Source organism: Piliocolobus tephrosceles, chromosome 1, assembly GCF_002776525.5.
Source record: "Piliocolobus tephrosceles isolate RC106 chromosome 1, ASM277652v3, whole genome shotgun sequence".
Lineage (NCBI taxonomy): Eukaryota > Metazoa > Chordata > Mammalia > Primates > Cercopithecidae > Piliocolobus > Piliocolobus tephrosceles.
The window spans coordinates 220007643-220027309 of NC_045434.1; the positions used below are offsets into that span (position 1 = coordinate 220007643).

Sequence of the window (19667 nt, forward strand, 5' to 3'; positions counted from 1 at the left end):
AAAAAAAAAAAAAAAAAAAAAAAAAAAAAAAAAAAAAAAAGAGCCTTTTGCTTGGGCCTTCTGAATTAATAATATTTTTGGTTTTAATTGAAATATCAACTGTTGTCAGAAATTACATTCTTGGTTATCCCAACTGTTAATTGCTACATTAGGTGGGATTGTGGAGGGGGAGAGGAACATTAAGAAATTCTAGAGGCCGGGCGCAGTGGCTCAAGCCTGTAATCCCAGCACTTTGGGAGGCCGAGACGGGCGGATCACGAGGTCAGGAGATCGAGACCATCCTGGCTAACACGGTGAAACCCCGTCTCTACTAAAAAATACAAAAAAAACTAGCCGGGCGAGGTGGCGGGTGCCTGTAGTCCCAGCTACTCAGGAGGCTGAGGCAGGAGAATGGCGTAAACCCGGGAGGCAGAGCTTGCAGTGAGCTGAGATCCGGCCACTGCACTCCAGCCTGGGCGGCAGAGCGAGACTCCGTCCCCCAAAAAAAAAAAAAAAAAAAAAATTCTAGGCTGGGTGCAGTGGTTCACGCCTATAATCCCAGCACTTTGGGAGGCCAAGGCAGGCGGATCACAAGGTAAAGAGATCAAGACTATCCTGGCCAGCACCCATCTATACTGAAAATACAAAAGTTGGCTGGGCGTGGTGGTGCGTGCCTGTAGTCCCAGCTACTCAAGAGGCTGAGGCCCAGGAGAATCAGCTGAACTCAGGAGGTGGGGGTTGCAGTGAGCTGAGATCACGCCACTGCACTCCAGCCTGGTGACAGAGCAAGACTCTGTCTCAAAAAAAGAAATAAATAAATTCTGGCCCAGTGGAGAGGCTCATGCCTGTAATTCCAGCACTTTGGGAGACCAGGGCGGGAGCTTGAGCCCAGGAGTTGGAGATCTGCCTGGGCAACATAGCAAGACCCCCATCTCTAATTTTAAAAAAGCCCTATTTAGGAGGTTGTGGCAGGAGGATCACTTGAAGCTGGGAGTTTGAAAACAGCCTGGGCAACGTAGCAAGACCCATCTCTGAAAATATAAAAATTAGCCAGGCGTGATGGCACATGCATTTAGTCCTGGCTACTCAGGAGACTGAGATGGGAGGATGCTTGAGCCCAGGAATTTGAGGCTGCAGTGAGCTATGATGGTGCCACTGCACTCTAGCCTGGGTCACAGAGCAAGACCTCCATCTCTTAAAAAAGAAGAAGAAGAAAGTCCATTGATTAAAAAAAAATTGGGGAGGCTGCTTTACGCCATGAGTCCTGAGAACACAGTGGTGAAAAGGTAGAGGGCCCTGCCCTGAGCTCCCCGCTTATCACCTTTCCCAAATCAGTGCTGTTACTTCAGTCTTATAGTAAGAAGGTCATAGCATCAGTTCTGTAGACACTGTATTGCCTCCTTCTCCTTGAAATAGCCAAGGAAGCAAACACCAGGTGTCTCTATTGCCCCAGGTTACTGTGATGTACTTTCCTTACTGGAAAACAGTGACTTAGTGTTTTTTATTCTTTTGGGAGTTATTGTTTTGCTTGCTTTTTAGTCATTGCTGGTTAACTTGGATGGAATTTGGGTTCTTTTTTCTTTTTTTGTTGACAGAGTCTTGCTGTGTCACCCAGGCTTGAGTGCAGTGGGGGCGATCTCAGCTCACTGCAGCCTCCACCTCCTGGGTTCAAGTGACTGGGATTACAGGTGCCCACCACCACACCCAGCTAATTGTTGTTATTATTTTTTTTGAGATGGGGTCTTGCTCTGTCGCCCAGGCTGGAGTGCAGTGGAGCAATCTTGGCTCACTGTAACCTTTGCCTCTGGGGTTCAGGCAATTCTCCTGCCTCAGCCTCCCAGGTAGCTAGGAGTACAGGTGCCTGCCACCGCGGCCGGCTGTGTTTTATGTTTTTAGTAGAGACGGGGTTTCACCATCTTGGCCAGGCTGGTCTTGAGCTCCTGACCTTGTGATCCACCCGCCTTGGCCTCCCAAAGTGCTGGGATTACAGGTGTGAGTCACCACACCTGGCTGTATTTTTAGTACAGATGGGGTTTCACCATGTTGGCCAGGCTGGTCTTGAACTCCTGGCTTCAGGTGATCCGCCTGCCTCAGCCTCCCAAAGTGCTGGGATTACAGGCGTGAGCCACCGCACTTTTTAATTTTTTAAAGACATGATGTCTTACTATATTATCCAGGCTGGCCTCCAACTCCTGGGCTTAAGCAGTCCTCCTTCCTCAGCCTCCCAAGTAGTTGGAATTACAGGCATGAGCCAATGCGCCCAACTTAAAAGCTTACTTAGGACGGAAGGTCTGGGACTAATAGAAGATGTATCTGTCTTCCTTAAAACAGGTTTTATAGGCTGGGCAAAGTGGCTCACGCCTGTAATCCTAGCACTTTGGGAGGCCGAGGCGGGCAGATCACGAGGGGTCAGGAGGTCAAGACCATCCTGGTTAACATGATGAAACCCCGTCTCTACTAAAAAAAAATACAAAAAATTAGCTGGGTGTGGTGGCGGGCTACTGTGGTTCCAGCTACTTGGGAGGCTGAGGCAGGAGAATGGCATGAACCTAGGAGGCGGAGCTTGCAGTGAGCCGAGATCTCTCCACTGCATTCCAGCGTGGGTGATAGAGCGATACTTAGTCTCAAAAAAACAAACAAAAACAGGTTTTATAGTGAGTCCCTCTTGCTGTGTTTCTGCTGCCTCATTGTGGTCCCCTTCCTCTACCTTTTATGACCGAGCTTTTTTGTACTGTCAGAGTTTAATTTAAGAGAAGGATAGCAGTTGGACTGAACATTCCAGGAGAGAGACAATAAAGTTAATTTGCCTCTGACATTCAGAGTTAGAAATGGCAGGCTTTGTCAGTGTTTCAGCAGGTAAGAAATCTTGACTAGTAGGAATAAGTCGGAATCTCGGGGACTCTTTATACCTGCTTACCCTCTCCTTGGGACCCTGCTCAGATTTCTCCACACCAGAGTGGCCTTCTCTGGCCACCTTCTGAGAGAGACCTCCCCATCTCACCTTTCTCCCCTTCTTATACAGTTTCATGTTTCCTTAGCAATGGATAGCAGTTCATGTATCAAAATAAAGACTTGCACTGTTCACTTAATGCCTTCCTCAACCAGCAAGCAAGTTCTGGCACAGCAAGTGCTGTGTCTTGTTTCCAACAGACTCCCCTGAGCTGTGGTGCCTGGCACATGATTGGAGATGGGCAGGTCGTTGTTGAGTGAATGAAGGAAGCCATACAAATACGAACCCAGATATTGAGGCCACTTTATTGTTAAATGTTTTATCAACAATCGAAACTTTTATCCTATTTTCATGTTGTTATATAATATGGTTATATATGTACTCAGACTCCAAGTAAATATTTGTGCTTATTTTACTGTGACCTAAACTGGTGCCTGGCACCAGAGTAGGCTCACAAAATGCTTTTCTCACAGTGACCACATAACAAACCTAGACATTAGCTGAGCTTTACAGAGCACTGTGTCATTCTAAATAGCCTGAAGACATAGTTTCTATTATTCCTGTTTCCTTCCAGTTCTCTTTCTAAATCACAGATGATTTAGAATATGGGTTATAAAAACATTTCCAACTCAGAGTACTTTCTGTGTTTTGTAGTTTTTGCAGGAAATAAGCTAAGTTTTGGAAGCATGTCTTTTTTCTTGCCTGGTGGGGAGATATTTTACCTTTAAAAATTGGCTCTCATTCTTTAAGGCAAAAATATGTTCATGTTTCTAGGATTTCTCTTTAAGAGACCAGTGGTCAGAGTTCGGCAGAGACCACCAAAGTCGTCTGGGGTGTTTGTGCCCATGTGTTTGACCTTCTCTAGGCTTACTTGACTCCCTGGGGAGGAGTATCTGGGAATACAGTCGGTAAGAGCTTTAAATTAGGCCAGGCTGAAAAGTTTGATTTTTTCCGTAGGAGGAGTATTTGAAGACTTCTGAGCGGAGGAGTCGCATGTCAGAGCTGTCCTTCAGAAAGATAAATCAGGCAGTGCTGTTTAGGATGGATTGAAGTGGAAAAGAGGTGGGATAGAGAAGCAGATTAGTAATGGGCCAGGCAAAGATGGTGAGCTGTCATGTCAGGAGGCTGAAGCGGTGGGAGTGGAGCACAGGGGCAGGAGGGGAAAGGGATGGAACAGAGGCTGGAATCTGTGCCACAGGAGAGCTGGGAGGGACTGCCAGCGGGTTTGGAAAGGAAAGGGGTGCTGAGGCTTGCTTTACACTGGTGGAATCTGAAAGGATTGAACCCTCAGAGCTCTGCAGTGCATAGAGCTTTCTAGGAACTGGGGTACATTCAGGGAAAGGGAATAAGGAGTGGATCCTCGACTTGGAAGAAGAACCACAAAAGAACCAGTCGAGGGTTCAGAACTGGGCGTGACTGGGTGTGGCAGATGTGGAACTGGGCTGCTGAGAGCAGGATTAGGGGCTGTTGCTGGCCCCATGAGCGTAGGGTAGGCCCGTAAGTTGCACTCCACTCAGGGGCTGAGAACCTGTGTACATAGCAAGGCACACAAGATATTCATTATATATATTTTTTTCCTTAAGAGACAGAGTCTCACTCTGTTGCCCAGGCTGACATGCAGTGGCTCGGTTCTGCCTTGAACTCCTGGGCTCAACCAATCCTCCTGTCTTAGCCTCTGGAGTAGCTAGGACTACAGGTATGTACCACCATGCCATTTTTTTTTTTTCTTTTTGAGACGGAGTCTCGCTCTGTCGCCCGGGTTGGAGTGCAGTGGCGTGATCTTGACTCACTACAAGCTTCACCTCCTGGGTTCACACCATTCTCCTGCCTCAGCCTCCCAAGTGGCTGGGACTACAGGCACCCGCCACCACGCCCGGCTAATTTTTTTTGTATCTTTTAGTAGAGACAGGGTTTCACCGTGTTAGCCAGGAAGGTCTCGATCTCCTGACCTTGTGATCTGCCTGCCTGGGCCTCCCAAAGTGCTGGGATTACAGGCATGAGCCACCTGCGCCCGGCCGCACCACCATGCCAATTAAAAAAAATATGTATATATTTTGAGGCCAGATGTGGTGGCTCAAGCCTGTAATCCCAGCACTTTGGGAGGCCGAGGCGGGTGGATTACAAGATCAGGAGATCAAGACCATCCTGGCTAACATGGTGAAACCCCGTCTCTACTAAACCAGGCGTGGTGGTGGGCACATGTAGTCCCAGCTACTCAGGAGGCAGAGGCAGGAGAATGGCGTGAACCCGGGAGGCAGAGTTTGCAGTGAGCGAAGATGGCGTCACTGCACTCCAGCCTGGGTGACAGAGCAAGACTCTGTCTCAAAAGAATTTTTTGAGAGGCGGGATCTTGCTGTGTTGCCCAGGCTGGTCTCAAACTCCTGGCCTCAAGTAATCCTCCTCTGGTATTACAGGCATGAGCCACCACGCCTGGCTCCTAACGTTTGGCATCTCTTTTTATATATTCAATCACAATATGTTGTTGTTGTTTTTTCCCCAGTAAAGTGAACGTCTCTTTATTTTTTTTGAGACGAAGTTTCGCTCTTGTTGCCCAGGCTGGAGTGCAATGGCGCAATCTCAGCTCACCACAATCTCCGCCTCCTGAGTTCAAGCAATTCTCCTGTGTCAGCCTCCTGAGTAGCTGGGATTACAGGCATGCACCACCACGCCTGTCTGATTTCATATTTTTAGTAGAGACAGGGTTTCTCCATGTTAGTCAGGCTGGTCTCAAACTCCTGACCTCAAGTGATCTGCCTGCCTCAGCCTTCCAAAGTGCTGGGATTACAGGCGTGAGCCACTGTGCCTGGCTGAATGTCTCTTTAACAGGCACTCACTACTGCCAAAATAAAGTGAAGGCTTGTCTTCATGGCAGCCTGCAAGACTGTTCACATCTTCCTGTGAATCTGAACTTTCAGAAGAAGTTGTATGGCTTGCTTTTCTGCCTTTGTTCTGTCCTCCACTAGGTGTGAGTAGTGAGGTTTCCTCTTTGGCCAATTTTTTAAAATTAAATTTAATTAATTTATTTATTCATTTTTGAGACAGAGTCTTGCTCTGTCACCAAGGCTGGAGTGTGGTGGCACGATCTCGACTCACTGCAACTTCTGCCTCCGGGTTCAAGAGATTCTCCTGTCTCAGCCTCCTGAGTCACTGGGATTACAGGCGTGCACCACCACGCCCTGCTAATTTTTGTATTTTTAGTAGAGACGGGGTTTTACCATCTTGGTCAGGCTGGTCTCAAACTCCTGAGCTTGTGATCTGCCCGCCTTGGCCTCCCAAAGTGCTGGAATTATAGGCATGAGCCACTGCGCCTGGCCAGCCAATATTTTTTGAGAAAAATATGGTGCCACAAAGTTTAAGGCAGCCCCTTCCTGAGGATTATAAAATCCAAACCCAACTAAAGACTAGATTGAATTAACCCCTCATCCCCACACACTAGTGACTCAGAAAAAGAGGTGTACCCAATTCTGGTTGCAGGTACTGTTTAATTCAGTTTTCTGTTATCGTCTGATATTCAATAAAAAATTATGAGATACACTAAAAAGTGATTTTTGGTTGAGAGAGAAATAAATGGAAGCCAACTCAGAGATGACCCAGATACTGGAACTGCCAGAGACTTCAAATGACTGTGATGTATGTGGTAAAAGATTGAGGGAGAAAGGTGTACAGCATGCATTGTTTGTGAAAAGATCGAGAATTTCAGGATGCAGAAACTCTAGAAAAAGTTAAATTGGAATGTTAAAGATTCTTTAAAAACATCATAGGTGGGGGCTGGTGAGCCGGTGGCTCAAGCCTGTAATCCCAGCACTTTGGGAGGCCGAGACGGGTGGATCACGAGGTCAGGAGATCCAGACCATCCTGGCTAACACGGTGAAACCTCGTCTCTACTAAAAAATAGAAAAAACTAGCCGGGCGAGGTGGCGGGCGCCTGTAGTCCCAGCTACTCTGGAGGCCGAGGCAGGAGAATGGCGTGAACCCAGGAGGCGGAGCTGGCAGTGAGCTGAGATCCGGCCACCACACTCCATCCAGCCTGGACGACAGAGCGAGACTCTGTCTCAAACAAAACAAAACAAAACATCATAGGTGAATAATTTCTTCAGTGAGTTTGTCAGCAGATAGGAAAGAATCTGTGAAACTGAAGATACGTCAATAGAAATCCAAAATGAAATAAGCAGAAAAAAATATACCAGAACAAAAATAGCATTTAGGCTGGGTGTGGTGGCTCACACCTGTAATCCCAGCACTTTGTGGAGGCCTAGACGGGTGGATCACCTGAGGTGGGGAGTTTGAGACCAGCCTGACTAAAATGGAGAAACCCCGTCTCTACTAAAAATACAAAAAACTAGCGGGGGGTGGTGGTGCATTCCTGGAATCCCAGCTACTTCGAGAGGCTGAGGCAGGAGAATCGCTTGAACCCAGGAGGTGGAGGTTGTGGTGAGCCAAGATCCCACCATTGCACTCCAGCCTGGGCAACAAGAGAGAAACTCCATCTGAAAAAAAAAAAAAAAAATTAGCTGGGTGTGGTGGCAGGGGCCTGTAATCCCAGCTACTCAGACTGAAGCAGGAGAATCACTTGAACCTGGAAGGCAGAGATTGCAGTGAGCTGAGATTGTGCCATTGTACTTTAGCCTGGGTGAGATGGGGAGACTCCATCTCAAAAAAAAGTGTTTAGCAGTTGTGGGACAATAACAAACTATCTAATATACATATAATTGGAGCCCTGGAAGAAAATGGGGCAGAAGAAATATTCAAAGAGCTAATGGTTGAGAATTTTTTCATTAGTAAAAGACAGCAAACGAGAGGTCTGTGAAGTTCAGAGAACTCCAAGCACCATAAATATAAACAAAAAGCCCTCAACACCTGGGGATATTATAGTCAAACTGCTGAAAGTCAAAGAGAAAGTTTTGAATGTAGCCAGAAAAAAAGTATTTCATACAGGCCAGGCATGGTGGGTCATGCCTGTAAATCCCAGCACTTTGGGAGACTGAGTGGGAGACTCACTTGAGCCCAGGATTTTGAGAGCAGCCTGGGCAACATAGCGAGACTTCATCTCTACCAAAAAAAAAAATTATCCAGGTGTTCCGGCGGCACCTGTGGTCTCAGCTACTCAGGAGACTGAAGTCGGAGGATCGCCTGAGTCTGGGTGGTTGAGGCTGCAGTGGGCCAAGATCGTGCCACTGCACGGTAGCCTGGGTGACAGAGTGAGACCTAGTCCCACAAAAGACTTCCTCAGACAAAAGTTGTGGGGTTTGTTGCCAGTAGATCTGCCCAGTGAGATGGAAGTTCTTCAGGCAGAAGTGTGTCCCTTCACACTGCAGTTCTTTTCTGGTGCTATAAATAGTTTAATACAAATCAGACCGGGCAAATGAAGAGACATACAGCAAGGCCTAGGAGAGTCTCAAACACATATTCTCCAAGCCCTCTCCCATGGGGTCTCCTGACGAATCAGGGTCAACGAGCTTCTAACCAGGAAGCTCCCTTGAGCCTTGGTGTTGAGAGTTTTTATTGGGACTTTGTTACTTGGGCACAGTTGATTGAGCACAATCTCTAGCCCCTCTCCCACCCCATCAGAATGGTTTCAGACCCCAACTGTCTAATCCATGGTTGGTCTTTCTAGTGACTAACCTCTGTCTTGAGTCAGCTCATCTGTTAGCACAAACATGGAGGCTCATGAATAACAAAGGACATCCAGTAGTTGTTGAAGCTCCTTCTGAGGAACTGGGAACAAAGACCAGATAGAATCTTCAAAAAACATGTAAAATGCTAGACAATTGTTACAAAGAGTGAAGGGGAAGAAATATCATGACCCTTAACACAGGGGTTAGGGCTGCTCACCTGCTGTGCAGTCAAAATTCTTGTATCACTTGACTCCTAAAACCTTTTTTTTTTTTTTTCCTTCGAGACTCAGTCGCCCAGGCTGGAGTGCAGTGGCGCGATCTCTGCTCACTGCAAGCTCCGCCTCCCGGGTTCACACCATTCTCCTTCCTCAGCCTCCCTGGTAGCTGGGACTACAGGTGCTGCCCCCACGCCTGGCTAATTTTTTTTGTATTTTTATTAGAGAAGGGGTTTCACCATGTTAGCCAGGATGGTCTCGATCTCCTGACCTCGTGATCCGCCCGCCTTGGCCTCCCAAAGTGCTGGGATTACAGGTGTGAGCAACCGCACCCGGCCGACTCCCAAAACCTTAAGTACTAATAGCCTGCTATTGACTGGAAGCCTTACCGATAGCAGTCAACAGATATTTTGTATGTTTTATATATTATATATTCTTGCGATAAAGCAAGCTGGAGAAAACATTAAGAAAATCATAAGGGAGAGAAAAATACATGTACGATTTAATGAGTGGAAGTGGAAGATCTTCCTTATCTTCAGGTTGAGGCTGAGGAGGAGGAGGAAGAGATGGGCTTGGTCTTGCTCACTTAGGTGGAGGAGGTGAAAGGGGAGGTAGGAGAGACAGGCATACTTGGTGGAACTTTACTGAAATACATGATTTCTGACTTTTTTCTTTTTCTTTTTTTTTTTTTTGAGACGGATTTTTGCACTGTCTGGAGTACAATGGTGCAGTCTCGGCCTACTGCAGCCTCCACCTCCTGGATTCAAGCAGTTTTCCTACTTCAGCCTTCCAATTAGCTGGGATTACAGGCGCCCGCCACCACACCTGGCTAATGTTTTGTATTTTTAGTAGAGACAGGGTTTCACTATGTTGGCCAGGCTGGTCTGGAACCTCTGACCTTGTGATCCTCCCGCTTCGGCCTCCCTAAGTGCTGGGAGTACAGGCTTGAGCCACCGCACCCGGCCTGCTGTTTGATTGCTCTGAAGAAGTTTCTGTGTAATACCAACCTTCTATTGTGTGCTTTAGTGTTAGTTTCTGTGCCATAAAAGGTCTGTGTCCTAGAGAAGTCAAGTGCAGTCTTGGGTAGTGGAGACCTTTTGCCAGATTGCCCAGTGTCCACGTGTTTTCGGCACTGCTGCCTCCTCATGGTCTGTCTCCACTTTGGAAGCACTGACATCTGTCGAGGTGTCTTCTGTTACTTCCCCTGGTGTGGTGTCTAAGAGCTCTTGAATATCTCTAAGATCCATATGTTGAAGTCCTTACCCACCCCTACCCTTTTAAAAGCATATCCACAGTCTTTTCATGATTTCCTCTATTGGCTCTCATAAGTCCTGTGAGGTCAGGCGCAGCATCTGGACATCGTCCTCTCCAGCAGGAATGGGTTGTTTCAGGCTTCATGGCCTTCACAGCTTTTTCTGTAACAATCTTGACATCTTCAGTGGGATAATCCTTCCAGGCTGACACGATGTGTTCTGTCTATTGGGATTCTCTTCTATAGCATTGACAGTTCTTTCCATGGAGTACTGTGTGTCATGGGCCTTAAAGGTCCTTAGGACCCGCTAATCTAGAGGCTGAAGGAGAGATACAGTGTGTGGGGGCAAGTAGACCACTTCAGTGCCTTCAGTATTGAACTCATGGGGTTCTGAGTGGCCAGGGGCATTGTCCAATATCTAAAGAACTTTGAAAGGCAATCCCTTACTGGCAGGGTACTTCCTGACTACAAAGAACATCGATGGAACCAATCCAGAAAAAGGGATTTTGTTGTCCCAGTCTTGTTCCACAACCGAGAGACTCGCAACTGGTGTTTATCTCTTTCCCTTCAAGGCTCAGGGGTTAGCAGCTTTGTAGATAAGAGCAGTCCTGTTCATAAACCCGGCTGCATTTGCACAAAGCAGTAGAGTTGGCCTCTCCCTGCCTGCCTTCAGTGCTGGGGCTCACTTTTCTTCCTTACTAATAAGTGTCTTTTGTGGCAGTTTTTTCCAGAATAGGGCACTTTTGTCTGCATTAAAAACCTGTTCAGGCAGATTTTCTTTTCCTCAATGATTTTCTTCATGGCATCTGGTAACGCTGATGCCTGTTGGTTGGCAGAAACTGCTTCTCCTGTTACCTGAATGTTTTTTAAGCCAACCCTCTTTCTAAACTGATCCAGCCACCCTTTGCTGGCATTAAATTCTCTGGCTTTAAGTCCTTCACTTTCAGCTGCACTGCTGGCTCATGCCTATAATCCGAGCACTTGGGAGGCCAAGAGAAGAGGATTGCTTGAGACCAGGAGTTCAAGACCAGCCTGGGCCACATAGCGAGACCCTCTCTCCATAAACAAAGAAACAAAAAATTTAGGTGCAGTGTGGCACGTGCCTGAGTCCTTGCTACTTAGGGGGCTAAGGCAAGAGGATGGCTTGTGCCCAGGAGTTCAAGGCTGCAGTGAGCTGTTCAAAGCTGTCACCCACTTGGGTGACAGTGAGACTCTGATTGGTTGATGGATTAAGTCTCACTTTGTCTCCCAGCCTGGAGTGCAGTGGCATGATCTCTGCTCACTGCAACCTCCGTCTCCTGGGTTCAAGCGATTCTCCTGCGTTAGCCTCCTGAGTAGCTGGGATTATAGGCGCCAGCCACCACGCCTGACTAATTTTTGTGTCTTTTTTTTTTTTTTTTTTTTTTAGCAGAGATGGGGTTTCACCATGTTGACCTGGCTGGTTTCAAACTCCTGAGCTTAGGTGATCCACCTGTCTTGGCCTCCCAAAGTGCTGGGATTACAGGCACAAGCCACTGCATCCGGCTAAATCTTACTCCTTCTATATGTATTGGCATTAAGAAGAGCTTCGCTATTCCTCTGTTTTTGTTTGTTTGTTTTCTGTTTTATTTATATGTTATCGTGTGCTTGTGTGTTCTTTTTGTAGCTCCAGGAGGTATATTCCGTTACCATTGTTAGTCATGTTGACCCTCAGATTGTCCTAAATTTGGCCAGTGGACTTCCTTCAAGCTGGTGTGTTTTTGACATGTTCTTTTTAGTTTTGGAGCCCTTCCTTTCTGCCATAGCAAGACAGTTCCCTGTGCCAGACCTTGAGGGAGTGATTTCTCAAAGGAACACTGAAGCTCCTTTTAAAGGGAATCATTTTTGTAAAACCAAGATTTGGGCTTTGTGTGTGGAGAGGTCGTTGCTTCTAGACCTTTCAGTTGACAAGAGATAGGACATATACGTGTGTGTGTGTGTGTGTATGTATATATGGACTTAACACACACAAATGACTCTACAGAGGAATAAATGTATAGAGAATTTGTACCGTTGTCTCCAAATTCAGATTGAACACCAGGGGGCCCTTCCTTGCTTTCAGATAGTCCATGTTGTGCCTCACTCCTCCAGTGTAAACCTTGCTCCCCAAATAATAACCATATCTTCGCTCATTTTGCTCTGGCATGCATATCCATATTAATATTTTAAGCATTATTACGCCACCAATGTGGTACCTAAATTTCAGAACTTCTTGTTACTCTCTTTGCCCTTAGAATATGCCCCCATGTTTGTACAGCTAGAGTACCCTAAATTAACGTGATGTCTTTAGACCTTTTTTGGTTGGTTGGTTGGTTGTGTTTCACAGGTATTGTCATCTTTTTATTGGTACTGAACTCTTAATTTTTGTTTGAAAGAAGGCATTTCTAGTTTGTTTTTATCCTGGTTATTAGTTTAATCATAGATAGTTGAAGATTATGATACAGAGTTGTCATTAAGTTCAGTATTATTTTACATTCTAGTTGTTCAATGTGTTAGAGCAAGGCTTTTATCAGATACCCCAAAGCCTGTAGTAAACATAAGACTGCTCACACTGAATGTGAGAAAGTCTGTGTCCTATTCTGGTTTGGGAATCTCAGAATTGTAGATAATCAGTGGTGTACTTGTGTGTGCTTCCCATCGTAGGGTTATGTTGATAGAGAAGAAATCATCCCCCACAAGTATACCCTTACTTGATTTGAAATATTAATGGAGCCTGTAGAGAAATTCTCTAGGTATGTCTCAAGGATTCAGCTTCTAGATTTTGAAAAATGTTGAAATAAAAGTATGAATACTAGGATGTATGTACAGAGAAGTCATATTAATATTTAATACTGCTAAATTAGCTTTATAGAGTCAGTTGATTTTATCAAGAGCCTTGAAAAAGTGCCTAATCTTTTTTTTTTTTTTTTTTTTTTTTTTTTGGAGATGGAGTCTCACTCTGTCACCCAGGCTGGAGTGCAGAGATGCTATCTTGGCTCACTACACCCTCCCCCTCTCAGGATCAAGTGATTCTCCTGCCTCAGCCTCCTGAGTAGCTGGGACTACAGGCGCATGCCACTGTGCCCAGCTAATTTTTGTTTTTGTTTTTTTTTTTGAGACAGAGTCTTGCTCTGTCGCCCAGGCTGGAGTGCAGTGGCCGGATCTCAGCTCACTGCAAGCTCAGCCTCCCGGGTTCACGCCATTCTCCTGCCTCAGCCTCCCGAGTAGCTGAGACTACAGGCGCCCGCCACCACGCCCGGCTAGTTTTTTGTATTTTTTAGTAGAGACGGGGTTTCACCGTGTTAGCCAGGATGGTCTCGATCTCCTGACCTCATGATCCGCCCGTCTCGGCCTCCTAAAGTGCTGGGATTACAGGCTTGAGCCACCACGCCTGGCCAATTTTTGTATTTTTAATAGAGACGGGGTTTCATCATGTTGGCCAGGCTGGTCTTGAACTCCTGACCTCAGGTGATCCACCCACCTCGGCCTCCCAAAATGCTGGAATTAGAGGTGTGGGCCCAGCTCCTGATTTTCTTTAAGGGTGGTGCTACTGGTTTAGGGTTACATTATTGTTGGACCAGTAGTCCTATCCTTAGTGTGGGGTTCTGTGAGCTGGATAGTCAGAAAAAGAGCATACATTTGGGTCATCTTGTTTTTAGCCAGAAATGGGTCCAGACAACTCTCCATGTGAATCCAGGCTAAGGTGATTTGATAGCACTTTTAGCATCCTTACTCCAATCTTGAGTCATGATTTGAGCCACAGGGCAATCTAGGCATTAAAATAGAGCAGCTGGGTGCGGTGCTTCATGCCTGCGATCCCAGCACCTTGGAAGGCTGACCTGCAAGGATCGTTTGAGCCCAGGAGTTCAAGACAGCCTGCGCAGTATGGCGAGACCCCATGTCTACAAATAATTTTTTTTTTTTTTTTAAATTAGCTGGGCATGGTGGCGCATGCCTGTGGTCCCAGCTACTCAGGAGGCTGAGGCAGGAGGATCACCTTAGCCCAGGAAGTCGAAGCTGCAGTGAGCCATGATTGTGCCACTGCACTCCAGCCTGGATGACAGTGGGTGATCCTGTCTCAAAAAAATAATTAGTAATGATAAAATAGAGCAGATTATGTATATTATTTTTGAGTAGCGTTTCTTTTCCTACCTGTCCCTTGATGTGGAAAGTACTTTGAAAAGATTTATATTTAGTGATTGAGATAATTGTGACAGTTAAAGAGTTCTCAACTGGGGTCATTATTGCCCCTTGGACTCCAGGTGGCTGTTACAGCTGGGGAAAGGAACGCTACTGGCATGCTGCCACATATCCTAAGGGGACACACACACGCCTGCCTAAAATGTTCGTTGTGCTGAGGTTGAGACCCATGCTTTGAAACTTGATGATTTGATGGCACCTTTTGAGTGTGCTTATAGGAACTTGCCCTGGAGCAAGGCTTCGCTTCATGAAGTCTGGGGTAGTTTGCATCATTCATTGTTTACCTGTGTGCCCTAACTTTCACACCCAAGTTTTTTTTCTGAGGTGGAATTCACATAACATAAAATTAAACTATTTTAAAGTGAATGATTCGGTGCCATTTAGTACATTTACAATGTATTGCAACCACCGTCTCTACCTAATTCCACGACATTTTCATCACCCCAGAAGGAAACCCTGCAGTTGTTTACTGCACACGCATGTGCGCGCACACACACACACGTGCAGCCCCTGGCAGCCACTGCATTCTGTCTCTTTGGATTTGTGTATTCTGGATATTTCACATAAATGGGGTTGTATGTGTGGCCTTTTGTATATGGCACCTGTCACTTAGCATATTTCTGAGGTTTGTCCGTGTTCTAACAGAGACAGGACCAGGACTTTTTTTTTTTTTTTAAGATGGAGTCTTGCTCTATCGCCCATCCTGGAGTCCAGTGGCACGACCGTGGCTCACTGCAAGCTCCGCCTCCCGGGTTCACGCCACACCATTCTCCTGCCTCAGCCTCCCGGGTAGCTGGGACTACAGGCGCCCGCCACCATACCCGGCTAATTTTTTGTATATGTAGTAGAGATGGGTTTCACTGTGTTAGCCAGGATGTTTTCAATCTGCTGGCCTCGTGATCCACCTGCCTCAGCCTCCCAAAGTTCTGGGATTACAGTCGTGAGCCACCGCGCCCGGCAATTTTTTTGTTTTTTTTGAGATGGAGTCTTGCTCTGTCGCCCAGGCTGGAGTGCAGTGGCCGGATCTCAGCTCACAGTAAGCTCCGCCTCCCGGGTTCCCGCCATTCTCCTGCCTCAGCCTCCCGAGTAGCTGGGACTACAGGCGCCCGCCACCTCGCCCGGCTAGTTTTTTGTATTTTTAGTAGAGACGGGGTTTCACCGTGTTAGCCAGGATGGTCTCGATCTCCTGACCTCGTGATCCTCCCGTCTTGGCCTCCCAAAGTGCTGGGATTACAGGCTTGAGCCACTGCGCCCGGCAATTTTTGTATTTTTAATAGAGACGGGGTGGCCAGATTGGTCTCGAACTCCTGACCTCTGGTGATCCACCCGCCTCACCTTCCCAAAATGCTGGGATTACAGGCGTGAGCCACCACGCCTGGCCTGTTCTGTCTTTATAGCTGAATAATATTCCATTGTTTGGATAGAACACATTTTATTTATCCATTCATGCTCAGTGGGTATTTGGGCTGTCTCTGCCTTCTTCTGGCTACTGAGTACTGCTGCTAAGAACATAATGTGTACATGCATTGAGTCCCTGCTTTCAGTTCTTTTGGGAATATACCTAGAAGTAGAATTCCTGGGTTATGGGGTAATTCTGTGTTTAATTTTTTGAGGAACTGCCAAACTGTTTTCCTTCCACACTCACTTTTACTGCCAGAAAAGTATGTGCTTGCTTGTACATAAGCAGCATAATTGCAAAACAAAACTACTTTAAGCACATGAATTAGAATTCACAGTTCAACTGGGAGACGTTTCAGTTTATTGATTCATCTCCTGACTCCAGGCTAGATGTGTGCATGTTAGTTTGCAGCCTCACAAGACACTGAATTAATAGGCAGGTGGTGACCTGTGAAGCCTCCACAAGTGGTCTTTTCACATAGTTTAATTTGAGGGAGTGATTACAAAAGCATCTTTAAATGTTCTGAAATGAGGCCGGGCGCAGTGGCTTAGGCTTGTAATCCCAGCACTTTGGGAGGCCGAGGCGGGCGGATCACAAGGTCAGGAGATCGAGACCATACTGACCAACACGGTGAAGCCCCGTCTCTACTAAAAATACAAAAATTGGCTGGGTGTGGTGGCGTGTGCCTATAATCGCAGCTACTCAGGAGGCTGAGGCGGGAGAATCGCTCGAACCAGTGAGTCGGAGGTTGCAGTGAACTGAGACCATGCCATTGCACTTTAGCCTGGTGACAGAGCGAGACTGCCGTCTCAAAAATAATAAAATAAATGTTCTGAAATCAGAAGAAATCTAGAATTGGACATATTTTCATTCCACCAGAAGGGTGTCAAGAGGAGTCAGAAACCTCTCTTGTGATCTCTGTCACCATTCAAGCAACCTTCCTGGGCACCAGGGCCAGGCACTGGATGGGACCATGTCAGCAGGGACAGAGGGAGGGATTGGAAGTGTCCCAACATAGACTTGCCAGGACTCAGGAAGTAGTTATTTAGTGGCTTCCTTGAGATTCAGATGAAATGCTTTCCACTGTCATGCCCAACAGGCAAAGTCTGGATTAAATTAATCTTCAGAATTTGTTGAATTAGTGTTTTCTGTGTGCGTGTGTGTGTGTGTGTGTTGTTGTTGTTGTTGTTTTAAGATGGAATCTTGCTCTGTGGCCCAGACTGTAGTGTAGTAGCATGATCTTGACTCACTGCAATCTCCGCCTCCCAAGTTCAAGCAATTCTCCTGCCTCAACCTCCTGAGTAGCTGGGACTACAGGCACCCGCCACCACGCTCAGCAAATTTTTTTGTATTTTTAGTAGAGACAGGGTTTTACCATATAGGCCAGGCTGGTCTCAAACTCTTGACCTTGTGATCCACTCACCTCGGCCTCCCAAAGTGCTGGGATTACACAGTCGGGAGCCACCGTACCCAACTTTTTTTTTTTTTTTTGAGACGTGGTCTTGCTCTAACCCAGGCTGGAGTATAGTGGCGTGGTCTCTGCTCACTACGACCTCTGCCTCCCGAGTTCAAGTGATTCTTCTGCCTCTGCCTCCCAAGTAGCTGGGATTACAGGCGCCTGCCATCACGCCTAGCTTTTTTTGAATTTTTAGTAGAAATGGGTTTCGCCATGTTGGCCAGACTGGTCTCGAACTCTTGGCCTCAGGTGATGCACCCGCCTCAGCCTCCCAAAGTGCTGGGATTACAAGTGTGAGCCCCCATGCCCAGCCTGTTTTGTGTTTTTGTTTTGAGACAGTCTTGCTCTGTCAGCCAGGCTGGAGTGCAGTGGTGTGATCTCAGCTCACTGCAACCTCCACTTCCCAGGTTCAAGCGATTCTCCTGTCTAAGCCTCCTGAGGAACTGGGATTACAGGCTTGTGACACCACGTCTGGCTTAATTTTTTTTTTTTTTTTGGTATTTTTAGTGGAGATGGGATTTCACCATGTTGGCCATGCTGGTCTCCAATTCCTGACCTCAGGTGATTTGCCTGCTTCAGCTTCCCAGAGTGCTGGGATTACAGGGGTTAGCCACTGGGCCCGGCCTGCATTAGTTTTTAAATTGTTACTGTAATTTTTCTAGTGATAGGATTCTAACCTCTATTACCATACTTTTCAGTTTAATTCAAGATATTTTCTCTGGGGCATTTCTAAGGATTCTTAAAGAAACTCAGATCTGATTTCTTATTTTGTTCCCACACTGAAAAACAAAATATGACAGTAGTGCTAAATAAAGCAATTTTGGGGGAGAAATAGTAATAGGGAAGGGTCAAAATTATGTGTTGTTGCACAGAATGTAACTACTAGCAAAATAGAATATTTTATTCACAACCTGAATGCAATACAAATACAACCTTTTCTGTTTGTTTCAGACAAGTTTACATGTATTGGAGACCAGACCAGAAGCCCTTCTGAATTAAGGTAATTTTGATATATTTGATCCTCTTCAGTTTTAGAAAGATAATATATAAATTTCTTCAGCATTTGTTTTTTTAAATAGCTGGTTTGTTTGTTTTTAAAGAGGCAGGGTTTTGCCATGTTGCTCAGACTGGATTCTAACTCCGGGGATCAAGGGGTTCTCTTAACCTCAGCCTCCTGAGTAGCTGAGGCTGTAGACATACGCCAGCATGCCTGGCCAATACTCTGGTTTTTGTTACAGTTTTTTTCTATCTCTGTTAAGCCAAAGTTGGTTTTCAAAACAATTTGATCCTCAAAAAAACCTTCCATTTAGTGTTGAGCAAGAAGGTTTAGGGTCCCCGTGATGAGGATTTATATTTTGAATGAGAGCGGTACTTCTCTAGCTTTTTTCATTAGAAAGCAGGAGAGCCCTTTTTTCAAATCAAATCTTAGTTGAAATACCAATATATGGCTGGGTGTGGTGGCTCACATTTGTAATCCCAGCACTTTGGGAGGCCAAGTCAGGTGGACCACGAGGTCAGGAGATCGAGACCATCGTGGCTAACATGGTGAAACATTGTCTCTACTAAAAATACGAAAAATTAGCTGGGCGTGGTGCAGGCTCCTGTAGTCCCAGCTTCTCGGGAGGCTGAGGCAGGAAAATGAGGTGAACCTGGGAGGAAGAGCTTTCAGTGAGCTGAGATCACGCCACTGCACTCTAGCCTGGGGGGGACAGAGCAAGAATCCGTCTCAAAAAAAAAAAAAAAAAGGAAGAAATACCAGTATACAATATAGAAAAAAGTAAGGGGGGCCAGGCACGGTGGCTCACGCCTGTAATCCCAGCGCTTAGGGAGGCCAAGGCAGGCGGATCACGAAGTCAAGAGATTGAGACCATCCTGGCCAACATGGGGAAACCCTGTCACTAACTAAAAATACAAAAACTAGCCAGGCGTGGTGGCATGCACCTGTAGTCCCAGCTACTTGGGAGGCTTGAGGCAGGAGAATCACTTCAACCCAGGAGGTGGAGGTTACAGTTAGCCAAGATCGCGCCACTGCACTCCAGCTTGGCGATGGAGGGAGACTTTATCTTAAAAAAAGAGAGAAAAAAGTAGGGCAAACATGATTCAGGAAAAAAACAAACAAACAAAAAAACCTTTTTATTTGTATAAAGTGGGAATAATGAAGCCATGTTCGTAGTTAGTGAGTCTGGGTGAGGGTACACAGTTTCTTTGTATTTTTCTTGCAACTCTTTGAAGTTTGAAATAATTTTAAATTAAAAAGCAATATTAAATTGAAAAACAATTAGGGGCTAGAACAATTGGATATTCTTTTTTTTGTTTTGAAACCGACTCTTGCTCTGTTGCCCAGGCTGGAGTGCAGTGGCCGAATCTCAGCTCACTGCAAGCTCCACCTCCCGGGTTTATGCCATTCTCCTGCCTCAGCCTCCCAAGTAGCTGGGACTACAGGTGCCTGCCACCTCGCCCAGCTATTTTTTTTTGTATTTTTTAGTAGAGACGGGGTTTCACCATGTTAGCCAGGATGGTCTCGATCTCCTGACCTCGTGATCTGCCCATCTCGGCCTCCCAAAGTGCTGGGATTACAGGCTTGAGCCACCGCGCCCGACCCTA

The 19667-nt window shown here is 46.3% G+C and overlaps 1 protein-coding gene across 3 annotated transcripts in view; it reads left to right on the forward strand.

Moving 5' to 3' along the window:
- The window catches only part of GNB1 (G protein subunit beta 1), a 112275-nt gene that overhangs the window by 38316 nt on the left and 54292 nt on the right, over nucleotides 1-19667 (forward strand). For 2 of the 3 annotated variants that reach the window (XM_023215131.1, XM_023215134.2), the window contains exon 2: nucleotides 18015-18063. The exons of the other annotated variant lie outside the window; for it this stretch is intronic. The gene's annotated coding sequence lies outside the window, so the exon portion shown is untranslated. The remainder of the gene's footprint in view (nucleotides 1-18014; nucleotides 18064-19667) is intronic. 3 annotated transcript variants of the gene reach the window in all.